The 12,625-nt window shown below is 38.6% G+C and overlaps 1 protein-coding gene across 4 annotated transcripts in view; it reads left to right on the top strand.

The window, feature by feature from the left end:
- The window catches only part of DLC1 (DLC1 Rho GTPase activating protein), a 236,988-nt gene that overhangs the window by 183,280 nt on the left and 41,083 nt on the right, over nucleotides 1-12,625 (top strand). The window lies entirely within an intron of this gene.

The raw sequence follows: 12,625 nt of genomic DNA, 5'->3' as shown, positions 1-12,625 counted from the left end.
TAATTTCCGTGCATCTTTGACTTGCTGATACATTCCAGAAGCAGAAGTTCCAAATTCACTTCTGAAAAGACTTTTCCTGGCCCATCGAAAGCAGAAGATACAGGAAATTGTGTGAGAAATGTCCATGTAGCTGTCACCATAATTTCCAGGCTGGAAAATGAGAAGAAACTTTCAGAAAATGGAGGTGTTTCTCTGAAGAGATTCTTCTTAGTCTCATGCATGAAAATGATACTCTAAGTAGTTTTATACGTGAGTTTTGCAGTTAAATGTTACAAAGGGTTACTTTGACATTTTTATGGTCTGTTTTAATTAAGTGAAGCAAAATCTGCTCTTCTGAGTGATTCATTTATCCTATCAACCCTTCTATTTTTGTAAGATTAAATCAGGAAGTTCGCATTAAGCTTCCTTTCCTGGAATTCCAGTTGAACATTATTACCCTTTGTTTAGACTGTATCACTTATTCAGCTGATAAGAGTAGACTATATTCGACTGCAGATACAAAGATTCAGCAATTTAGATCCCTTAAGGAGCATTCTATATTTTCCAATAAATAACTATACCTCCACATGCTTCAGGAAGTTACTAAAAATGGTAACATTTTTTTAAATCTGCAAGTATACCATTACAATGATGTATCTCAGCAAAGCATAGATTTTTTTTTTTTTTCCCTTGACCGTAGGAGGCATGTTATAGCTTTCCATCATGTAGTTCTCATTGCAATCCCACAGCTTGATCGTGATATTCAGGACATGAAAGAAGAACCTGGGCTGGCAGAAAAAGGCATAAAGAGATCAAAAGACTAGATGCTGATTCTAAGAGAATCAAAATTTAGATTAAGGCACACGTTTTAAACTTTGAAGTTATTTGTCACATTTTAAACTTTGAAGTTATTTGTCACTTGAAATCTTAAAATCAAGGTGCATTCCTAAGGGAGGCATTATAAAATGCTGGAGATACAACTTCAAGCAGGAATCCCGAGCAAGATTTGTAGTTTAGATTTTGGCAATGATCCTTAAAATCTATGATTTAACAGTTATGTAAAAATATACATACACTCTTTAATTCTGGACTGTTTTCTGAAATTACAACTTACTATATACCACAAATATGTTTATACATGAATACATTTGCTGCCTGCATTCTTTGACTATTACATTTGTTTTACTATGTAGTACCCTGGCTCCTGGTCATGTGTGAAAACTGCCTAGATTTACAATGTTTTTAACTTCTTAGATAATTGCAATTAATTTTATTTACCTTCTTGTGGAGTTGGTTTTGGGTTGGGTTTTTTTGCCTAGGACAAATTCTAGCTTCTCAAACAAAGAAAAACACATTTGTTCTTAAGCTAACACCTGAATTTCTTCTTACACTTGAACCAGAAGCAGGTAATGCTCTGGTTATGCTGCTAACATAGTCCAGCTGAATCCCAAATTCTTATTTCCCAGGATTTCCTTTAGTGACTGGAACCAATTTGTCTTTCAGTATGAATTAGAGTAACAGCTCTGCTTCTCTCTGCGGCCAAAGGTATCTGACATCATACTCACCTTTACTTGTGAGTGAGAGCACTAATCTATAGCCTTATGTAGGGGGCATATTTTCCAAAGCATCTAAAGTATATGGGAGTACAGTGTGATAGGTATTCCTAAATTGACTGCCCCCAGAAAGATGGATACATAGATCTCTATATATTTCTGTAATACAGACAGATAGAAAAGAGATCTTTATATATTTAATATGCATTTTTATGTTTTCATGTATTTGTGAAATAAGAAATGAAATTAAATCTACAGAAAAAGTACTTTTTGTCTTCCCCAAATCTATCAATATCTAATTCACTTGCATATTAGGCAAAATCTCCATAAATAAAAATAGATCATAAAAAGTTAATTAATGTGATTGTTTGCGGACAACAAATAACTCATATTCATATTAACTTAGAGGGGGCTAAACCTAAAAGGGTTCATAAAATAACTTAGTGTCTAACTCTAATTATTGCAAACAAAGATCAAAAGAAGAGCTTATCAAAAGTGGAGACAGTTTATTTCCATCTTGGAACAAAGGACAAAAGACACAGTGTCTTGTCCCTTCCTTTGAGGTTTCTCTGTCTGCTCCTTTCCACTCCCTTTCCTGATAGGCTGCAATGTCTTGATGGCTGATCTGTTCACTAAAACACAATAATCAATTCTGGGTAACATGTCAGCTACTTATTTTTATAACAGGAACAATGGAAATAGCATCGCATTGTTAATAGAGGTAAAAGTGATTAAAAATACCCTCTTGAGTTTTCCTTTCTAGCTCCCATCGTCACAATGCACTGGAATTGATCCAGAACAAACTATGTCTGTAGACACACACATTTTTACAGGAATCGGAGAACTTTGATTCATCTTTAGCCTGTGAAGAAATGCTTGTCTTTGAAAACTGCTGCTATATGAATGAAGAATAACTAATTAGCCTTTTAACGCATGCATTTATTTTTTCAGATTACTATTCCAAATCTGAATTTCTAAATCGGTCTTGTATATATTTGTTACTTTACAGGATATGCATTCACAGTCTATGTCATTCTACTACAAAGAAATCTCACTAAAAGCCTTCATTTGCTAACGCTGCAAATTGCAGAGCCACATTCACAAGTTTGTGGCATTACACAGAGCTTGCATAGTAGCATGTTCTGACAATTATATCGAGTAATATAAGTAATTAAATAAGACATCACACTCATAGGTAACTTATTTAAAAATACATTAAACTCATGCAAAGAGGAAGTTTTTATAATACTGGCTGGCTTAAAAAAAGTAATTCTTAATTGCTGTCACTAGCACAAAGTTCTCCAGAATTTTGAGCAGGTGCAGAAAATGTTGTTCACCGTCCAACAAAGAAACACTATTAAGCACAGCAATGCAAATATCCCAAGTGTGGTTTTATTCCCTTATTTAAAAAAAACCCCAAAAAACCAACAAAAAAACCCATGTTGATTTTGAGGTTATCATATCCAGTATAAGCTTCTTGATATAAAGATGGCTAAGACAAAGATAATTCAAATAGATGAAATCTATTTCAGCGTTACAAAGATCAGATAAACAGTGCTTGGTGTACCCCTTTGAGGCAAGCCACTCATTCCGCGCCAAGTATTATTAGAAATTCATTTTCTTAGCTGACACATGGACTTTTCATGCCGAGAGACCATTATGAAAAGCCTTGCTGTTCTGAGAATCTGTACTTTGATTTCTGGCATTATCAGCCAGATCAGAAATAGTAGGTACAAGTGGCCAGGGGATAAAGCATCAGCTTTTCATTCTTGAGAAGCTATTCTTAATGGAATGAGTATAAGAGTTTCAAATGAGGTGTGGTTGAGATCACAAAAATGGTCTGTGAAAGAGCTGAAAATCCATCATCTAAAAAGTAAGGCCATGATCCTGCAAGCATTTATGCACTCAAATTTCAGTATACCCTCCAACCCAAATAGAGTTGCATACATGAATTTGTAGGAATGAGGTTTAAATTCCTTTTTACCCTGAAATAAACAAAGCCCTTTCTAATCAAGGCAGGAGGTCATGCAAGATGACAAATATTACTTCCAGACAAGCAGACCAACCCATCGTAATTGTCTGAGCTTTCCATTATGCTCTGCACTATGTTATAGAGCAGCTATGAAACGGTAGGTAGCTCTCAAATTTTTTTCCATTATACTCTGAGTGCTCTGATGATTTCCGCCCCAACATAAGTAATTGCTATATAAAGCAATTCTAGGAGAAATCCAGCAGGATACTTGGAGACCGTTCTCTTTCCTGTTTCATTTGCTATGTTTGTTCATATCCAAGGGTTCTGAGCACTGGCTATCACCTGGCTCCATTGAACCATTAAATTAATTGCTAGATATGCATTAGCTGTACAGTTGCAGATACAGCTCGCTCAGTCACAGTTCACTCGGTCTACCAGTGATCTCATGTCTCTCAGTCCTCCTATATTTCCCTTTTGAGCTCTAGATTCCCACTTCTTCCTAGAAACTAGATATATTTTTCTTTTGGTTTGTATGCTTTTCCCTCATTGAGGAACACTGTTAACAGCCCTGGATCTCGTGTTCCGCCTGCTTTTCACTTGCATTGGCCTGAGGAAGAGGAGATGAGGAAAAGAACTAAGGAGGGCACTTTGACCCCTTGCAATCACTATTGGTAGCAGCTAGCTATGAGGAGGGAAGAGGAAGAGGGAAATAGGAGAGGAAATGGAAGAAAAGAGGTGAAGAAACTGGCAGCAGGTGAAAGAAACACTCAGCATAGGTGCTACAGACATGAAGATGAGAAACTGCCTCCAGGCGCAGAGCTCCTTACATGGCTTAGGGGCGGAAAAGGTGTTATCAGAAGGTAATGCAGGAAGCTATTCTGCCCTTTGGAAACAGATCGAGCATCCAAGTATCTGAGGTTAGCTAAAAGCTTGCCTTGGTGGGCAATAGCTTGCTATTTCAGAAGCAGAGCAAAGGATGAATTGTCCCTGTTCTCATTCTGTACGCTAGCCAGGAAGCCTCCCATGTGGCCAAATCTCTTGATGAAGTCAGCTAACTTTCTGAAATGCAACAGAAATAGCAAAGGAGATAAGCTACCGAAATCTTCAGATACCTGTCTAACATAGAGGTGACACACTGTCTTTTGGGTTTGATTCAATTCTTACATATTGGCAATCACATGAAATTCTTGCCTTTGATCTAAAAGCAGAGAGTTTCTAAAATGTATGTTTAAAACTGATTACTTTCAAGACAATCTAAGATTTTGGGGTATCTGGGTCGTAATTTTTTGACACATGGGATTCTTGCACCCTAGGCCAAGTGAGATGTGGCTTTTATTTCAAAATATTTTCCAAAGAATTCAATTTACTTCAACAGCTGGGAAATTCCATATTCTGACCTGTTAGAATCTAAGTTTTCAGGATGTTTCAGGATGTTCTTTGTTCGGGCTTTTTCTTAGTGCTGTCACTGATTTACATTAAGGAGCTGAGAGGCAAGCATGTGGTTCCTTAGAGCTGTGGTTTCTTAGAGCTTAGGTAATTAAGTTTGTAAGGTCAATATGACATGCATGACAGATTCTAAAGAGCTACTGGTAAATCAGATGGAAAGTTCTGCATATACACCTTTCAAGTCATTGTTTATACTTCCTGACTAAAAATCAGATGCCAAGAGCACTGTTAATCTTCAGGTTTAATAGACCTTCTGTATCTGGAAAAAATAAGGATTCCTCAGCAAAGAAAACTGAGACTATTTCTATACTCTAATGCTGCTCATGAGAAATGTAGTTCTACTGAGTGATGTACAGGCTCTTGTTTCAAAGGAGAGAAAGTTCTGGTTTGAGCTTGAAAGGTGCAGGACGTCCTATCACCGTTAATCACTTGCTCCATTGATCCTAGCACAGGTATGTCCCTGCCTGCCTTGACCTCTCTGAAGTTGTGATCAAACAAAAAGCAGGTTAGCTGCATCAGACTTTTTTCTCCTGTGTTACTTTTCTCAAAACAGATCCTTCTCATTTTAGAAGTACAAGACCAGAAATGACCCATACCCTTGTTGGCACCACATCCTATAAATAATGTTGTTCATACATTTAACTGCGGTTCATGAAGAAATAACTAGGTTCCATATCTATTTAAGGCTTATTGTTTTGTACAACCCATCATATATGTTAATGAATCTTCAGTAAAACCATCAGAAATAAAAGACCCAAAGAATCCTATGGCAAAAAGGTTTTAAAAACATCAGAGCTGTATCTGTTCCATGGATGCATATTGTCAGATCCCCACAGGGCATGTCACATTATACCAGGGCAGCTGGGCACTTGGTGGTGATGGAGGAAGAAAGGGGTTCTTCAGGATGCATTTGTTCCTATACTAAAGGTGGTGTATAAAAATGTGAATCATTTGCTATAGAACGAGTAAGCCTGTTATCTGGAAGCTAAATGTGCATTACACTAGAATAAACTGTGTTTTACAGAGTTACACAGGTAGCTCCTTAGCTCTTGCAAATCACTGTGCAACCACCGGCTTCAAAAATGACCATCTACAACAGCAGAGAATCTCCGTCATTGCATTTTTGATTTAAAATAACAGAAAGCGAGTGAAGGGTTTGCTCTGTTGCTTTAGTGACAGAACTGTTGTAAAGTTTAAAGTAACAGCCAGGTAAACTCAGTTTGTCAGGTGTACTGGACAAAGAGATTTAGGTAAAAGCATTCTCCAATCACTGCTACCTGTCTTTGCATTTTGAAGTCTGATGAAAAAAAAGGCATTTCAGAATATGAGAGGACCCTGATTTTTCTTTTTGCTTTAGTAAAAATAATGCTCTTTCATATATTCCCAGTAATAAGGAATAGTAAAAGAATTTCTTTTTTTTTTTAATTCAGAATTTAGATATTTAAAAACTGCTCTGGGCTGAGGTTAGATATAAGAGATGTGCTCTCTCAAGAACAAACTCATTTACCGTGTCTCTTTGTAAAATGATATGAAGGCAAAAGTAAAACCGCAGAAACAAGCAGAGTAAAAAAGGTAGCTCTTCATAATGTGACAGTGTTGAAATATGAAAGCAAACTAACCGCTTTCCATGTTTCTTTTTCTTGTGGTCATGTAACAGAATATGTGTCTTTGTTTGTAAAACATGCAAGCTCCTATTAAGCTGTCAGTCACTTCTATGTATTGTATCATGTTCACAAATAATATCATGCAGTACTCTCACTCTCCGTAACATGCTGGCATAAAAAGAGAAATGTAGCATGGAGGAGGAGGAAGCATTTTTCAGCTAAACTGGCCATCCATTTAGAATTCATAATCCTAAATTTTCGAGTGACGAATGAACACCCCAACAATTCTGTTACTCCTCCTAATCTCTGTCAGGTCTAGAATCTGTTGACGAAGGCCAAACAGCCACTTCTTTCTGCCTGACCCTCTCCCCTTGCTATTGCTGGCTCTCATTCAAGTCAGGATCACATTTATCTGGGTAATATACACCTAATAAATCTTCTCCAACTCAGTTTGTTCTTGCTGGCAAGACAGCTAGCTTCCCCCTCCACTTCTCTCGTCTTTCCTCAGACATCATTATGGGTGTTGACACTCCAGCAAGTTACTTAAGATGCTCTTAAGGAACTGTCTGCATGTACGCATCTCCCAGTAAAACGCAAGGCAATCGCTGCTGTAAGCTGGTTTTCAGTTACAATACGCAAGGGCATGGGCACGGACAATGAAAGAAGCAGTCAAACTGGCAATCTGCAAGAGGATTTTTATTAGGCACAGCGTCAGCATAATAATCTCATACGGCACTTTCCGCAGTACATCTCAAGGGCTTTGCGAAAAGAGGCACGTATTATTCTCCCTATTTTATCTAGGGAAAAATGAAGTATGAGAAAGGGAGTGGATAGACCAAGGCTGTGCAATAAATTAAATCAGGACAGGACTGCAGATAGGTATTTTGAGTCTCAGTCTAGTGTGCTGTCAAGAACAGGACCAAGAAGGATTATGAATCTGTCCTGACTTACACCAGGCCTGACTTTGTTCACTGGGCTCATTAACATGTGCTTTCCTTCTTCCCTGTCTCTGTAGCTTCACGTTACATTAACGATAGCTACTCTCCACGCTATAGTATCAAGCTAGTACCTCCCCTGATGAATGCTGAGGTGAAATTAGCCATCACAGTGTATGTGTTCCAGTTGCCATAGTTATCGTGCTTTATTGAGTCATGGGTTTAAAATGATTTCCTGAGTCTTGGAGATTCCCCAAGGCTAAAACAGCAGCAGTCTTTCACATAATGGGTCAACTGGCCCAGGTGGATGCATGTGCCTATTTCCTCCAGAGGAAATAAGTTTAATGAATATAGAGTTCATTTAACTAAAAAGCCTTGCATCACACAAGATGGAAGATGGAAGTAAAAAAAAAACTTTGTTCTTGAAAGGAAATTTTTCATTGTTCATAATTTTTTTACATACTATAATGAAGAAAAAAAAAAAAAGGAAACTTTCTCTCCTTCCCTTCTACTCCTTTTAACCCCAGCTGGGCACTGTATGGCTGACATGGTCTGTCCCAGGGTATCATGCTGAAAGGTCTAGCATCTCGTGTGTACTGTAACAACACAGCTGCTTCATAAACCAATTTTTAACCACTGTTTTGACATGTTTAAGGCACCGGTCTTTCAGTTTTCATCTACTTTAGTGGGCAACTTGCATCTTACATCTTGTTTTAATGAAGGTTACTGTTGTCTTTCTGTGAAAGCTGACCTTTTTTCTTCATCAGACCAGAGGTCATGCATGAACACAGAATGAGGTTTTAAAAAAAAATGCATCTTACCATTGGAATGCCTTGGAAACTGGTGATTTTAAAGGTAGAAGGTAAAATCTATTTGCTTAAAAATGAAGATGGAAGAGATGGTTGATTTAGAATTGATATAGCTGTTGTCACAAGAACACAGGGTGAAAACAAGAGCATTGGTCTGAAAATAACCTCTTCTTTCCCAAGCAACACAAAGCTGAGTTATATATCCTACCTCCGTTATACACCATCATCAGATTGCTTATCTTTTGCTCACTCTGTAATTAATATTTTGAGTAAAAGCATCCTTTGTGCTGTCTTCCTCTCCCACTTCATTGCACACCGTGCCTCGTAAACGCAGAGGAAGGGAAGGAGGGGTGTGAATCCCAGCACAGCCACTGCCATTCAGATGACCCACAGAGAGAGGAGAGGGGCCAGGGACGACTCCTGGTGCCACGGAGCTCTGCTGCCACACGGCCACCGAGACACCTACCACAGCTGACCCGAGGGACGGTGCGGTGGCAGAGGCACCAAACCTTTGTTAGAGCTTTTGCTAATGGAGTGTGTTAAGAGTGGGTCCCTGTGACCTGCATAGCCATTAGGTCTCGTTGGCACGACCGCTTCCACCACATACAGGTGTTAGTCCTGATAATTTCAGGTTCAGATTCCTTGTTGTGAAGCAGTGATCAATTATGGATACTGTCTTTATCAGTAAAAGAACAGTTATTCTGAATTTTTTTAACTATAAAGAAGAAGGACTTCATCTATGTGCCACAAGCTATATATTTACTCTGGATCATCTCCGAGACTTCATCACAGGTTAGAAATTCTACCTAGCCTCCTCTAGTACTTCTTCTAAATAAGGTTTAGTTTACCCAAATCTGCTTTCCCTACTTTCTTGAAAGTTAAATTAGTAGGTTATTTTTCCAAAGGTGAATCACTTTTTTTTAAGGTAAAAATATAGCTTTAAATTGAAGGGAAGGCAGACCCCTCAACAGTAGAAAATTTTGCAGCCTTCAAAAAATAAATCGTAACCAGTGACAGCATCTTAAACACAATATGGAAAAGATACTCTACATCTCCACCAATTTCTATAAGCCAATGGTATTCCATGTAAGCTAAGGAGCTTACCTTCTGTGTTTAAAATGGAATGAAAATATTTATTTTCCTTCCTCCTCCTCCTCCTCCTATGTCAGTTTATCTCTATTTATATTTTACCAAATTGTATCTTTGTTGAACAATATAATCCATTTTTATTTCTCATCCTTTTGTGCATCCACATAATAGAGCCTTTCTTAAGTTCAGTGTGAATCTGGTAATTTCATTTTCAGCCTGAACTGTTGAACTCATGGTGCTTGAGGGCATTCAAAAGCAGACAAAAGTATACAGTGCACTACCGCTCCTTTTAAAATAGTCAGTTATATGCACCACAAAGAATAAGGCAAAGTTAATTTTCTTTATTATTTACTGCTAAAAGAAAGAAAAAATGCCTACATGTTGCCTGGGATCAAATACAAGTAAGAGTCCCCTATATACAATGAGCTAGTAATATTTCTAATACTGTTTATTTCTAAAGGAAGATTTCTAGAGCAGAGAGCCCATCAATGACAAGCAGTAGAGCAGCACCTATGCTTATGCAATATAATGATTTTCTATGTATTTTATTAAAAACTACTTTGGAAAGATGCTTTGTTTCATTCTGTGATTCTCTAGTAAGTGAAACAATAGCTTCCCTTCTCTAAAAGCAAGACCCTTTTAATACCGCTTATCTCTGAGAAGTGATAGTGCAAACACTCTTTGTCAAGAGGCCTGAACAATTACAGACTCCTTTAAATAATTACTTTTCAGTAAAGTCAAGTGCTAAAAAATGCAAACTTAATTATTTCACTGACAATGGTTGGAACATGAAGGTACTTTGGACTGTGGAAATACTACACACAAATACCCTGGTTGACAAGGAATCCAAGCCTAGAGCCAGAGGCCTGGAAACTTGGGTTGAAACTGCTCTATAATCTATCATGCTGCTGCTAAGAGGCTATTAATACTAGCATTTAGAATTGCAATCATGTGTCTGACAATCCTGTGTTTGTACCAGCAGGTCAGTTGACTAATTACGAGTTGGGGCTTCTCTGTGTACGGCGCTATTTAGAAGAAAAAGGATGACAAGGGTACAGTTAACCATTAAGGCATTTGGGCCTGGGAGGAAAACAGAGGACAATCAAGTCCTTATTATTAGATGCCCGTCCTGCGAATCATTCCCTTATGCAGTTACAACAGAAGGAGAATTCACCTTTTAAAGTGAATAATTGTGCCTGTCGGGCAATCCTTTACAATTACTTTACCATCCAGCGAGAGCTCATTGATTGCATTAGGGATAACAGTACTCCACAGAAACAATCCTCTTAGGCAGGCTACTTCTAAAATCCTGTGTCTCTGGCAGGCAGATGCCTGCTGCTTGAATAGCCAGAGAGATAAAGAAATAAAAATATTAAAGGCCAAAGCTCTACTGATTTCACAACGCTCTTTAAAGACGGATGAGTGATTAGGGTGGCTGTAGCCTGCTAAACACCCATGCCTCAGGTGGAATGCTCCTCTGAGCACGTTTTACAGCGGATGGGAGACGGGTGCCTTGCTTTTCAGCTCCGAAAATACGCCTGCTTAAGCAGCCCTATAGATTCCAAGTTAAAATGCAAGCCAGAGAGACTGCATGTCTTCAAGGGTTGATAACAAACTAGAATCAAAGCCTTTCTCTTTCAGATTACCAGCAAGAATCTAATCCAGGTCAGCGATAATCCTCCAGCATCTATTTAGTGATGATCCCTCCCAGCAGACAGGCTGCTCCCTCACAAAAGTCGGTGGTTCTGACATTGCTGAGGGAATCCACAAAGACTGAATGAGGATGCAGATTCCTCCTTTACTGTGGGATCTGATTAGCTTTGCAAACAGAACAGGAGAGCTGAACTAAAGTACAAACATAGTGTTTTATCATCAACACCATCATTCATTTGCTATTTTACAAAGTGGTAGAGGTGAGAATGATAAGCCTTGATTTAACTACTGAGAGCTTCCCAGCTTCTGTGTCTGGGCCACATTTGTCAAGTATTCACTGATCTCGTCACTCACCCCTTTCAGAATCCTCAAACAAAACTCTCCGACTTCAAATTCTTGTTTTGCATCTATCGCACAAACCTCTCACTTCAGATTTTACTTCACTCCTCCTCTCATTATTAGCTTTTTTCAGTTCCCTTTCACACTGCCTCCAAACCCTCCAAACCCTTCCCATTTTTTTCCACAAAGTCCATTCTCTCCTCCTTCAAAAGCTTCCTGTGGGTCCTGTGCAAAAGCTTCCTCTACAGAGATGCAGGCTTGGTCCAGGAAGCAGCCTAGGCAGTCCGTGTTTACAAATATAAACCCAGCTTTTTACTGAGGGTATTAACATGACACATGGTGGTCTTCTGGTTCCAGCATTATCATTGCGGTGGAAATGCCTTCGTACCAGCATGCTTTCCCACATGTTCTGGATATTTTTTTCCTTTTTTTTTTTTTCTCCTTCCTTTTGAGGACACTTATTGGAGAAACAGTTTCTCTTTTCTAGAATTCACACTCTGAAAATCACGCACAATGTGCAACCAGCGTTTTCCATCTCATCATGATTATTCTGTCACTTCCTAGTCTACCAACTGCATAAAACTATAGACAATACAGACAGAAAGCCAATTAGACTGGGATTACCTTGTCTGTTCAACAGCTGGGGTGTAGCATATGTCTGTCTTCCCTGTGTTAGAGTTAAGAATTCACATTTTATGGGCCTGACCTACCTTGTAAACATATATCCTGGTGCCTAACAACAAAAAAGCAGGTACATGTGGCTACGCCAAAAAGAGCTGGAGCGAGTGTAGATATGAAGAGGTAATTGATTAAGTGGGTAACGTTATGTAAAGTCAAGCTTGAAGATATAGTACAGTTCCATCCTCTTCTAGGCTATTAAAGTAAATTAATGACCTGGAGCTGTGTAGGGGTTTCCAGAAACAACACTATAATAGCCAACTGGCCACAGTTTGCAGCCTATAGAAGGGGGAGATGTTTATTCTTCAGCAAATTGCCTGCTCAGGCATCACACCATATATACTCTATATCTGACAGATCGTAGTGCAGAAACGACAACTGAATCTTAGAATAACAACACTGAGTATAAAACACAATGTTAGCTTGGGAGAAAACGAACCAATCATAATCTTTGATGGGACCCAGATATTTGCAAAATTTCACAGTACTCTTTTCCATGCTGATAGTTTGGCAGCTGCTCAGAAGTAGCTATTTTGTGCCATTTCAAAGCCCTGAATGGGAGCATCAA

This window comes from Grus americana, chromosome 4, assembly GCF_028858705.1.
Source record: "Grus americana isolate bGruAme1 chromosome 4, bGruAme1.mat, whole genome shotgun sequence".
In the NCBI taxonomy this organism is placed as follows: Eukaryota; Metazoa; Chordata; class Aves; order Gruiformes; family Gruidae; genus Grus; species Grus americana.
Note: the sequence above shows the minus strand (reverse complement) of the source record. Positions and strands in the feature narration are given on the sequence as shown.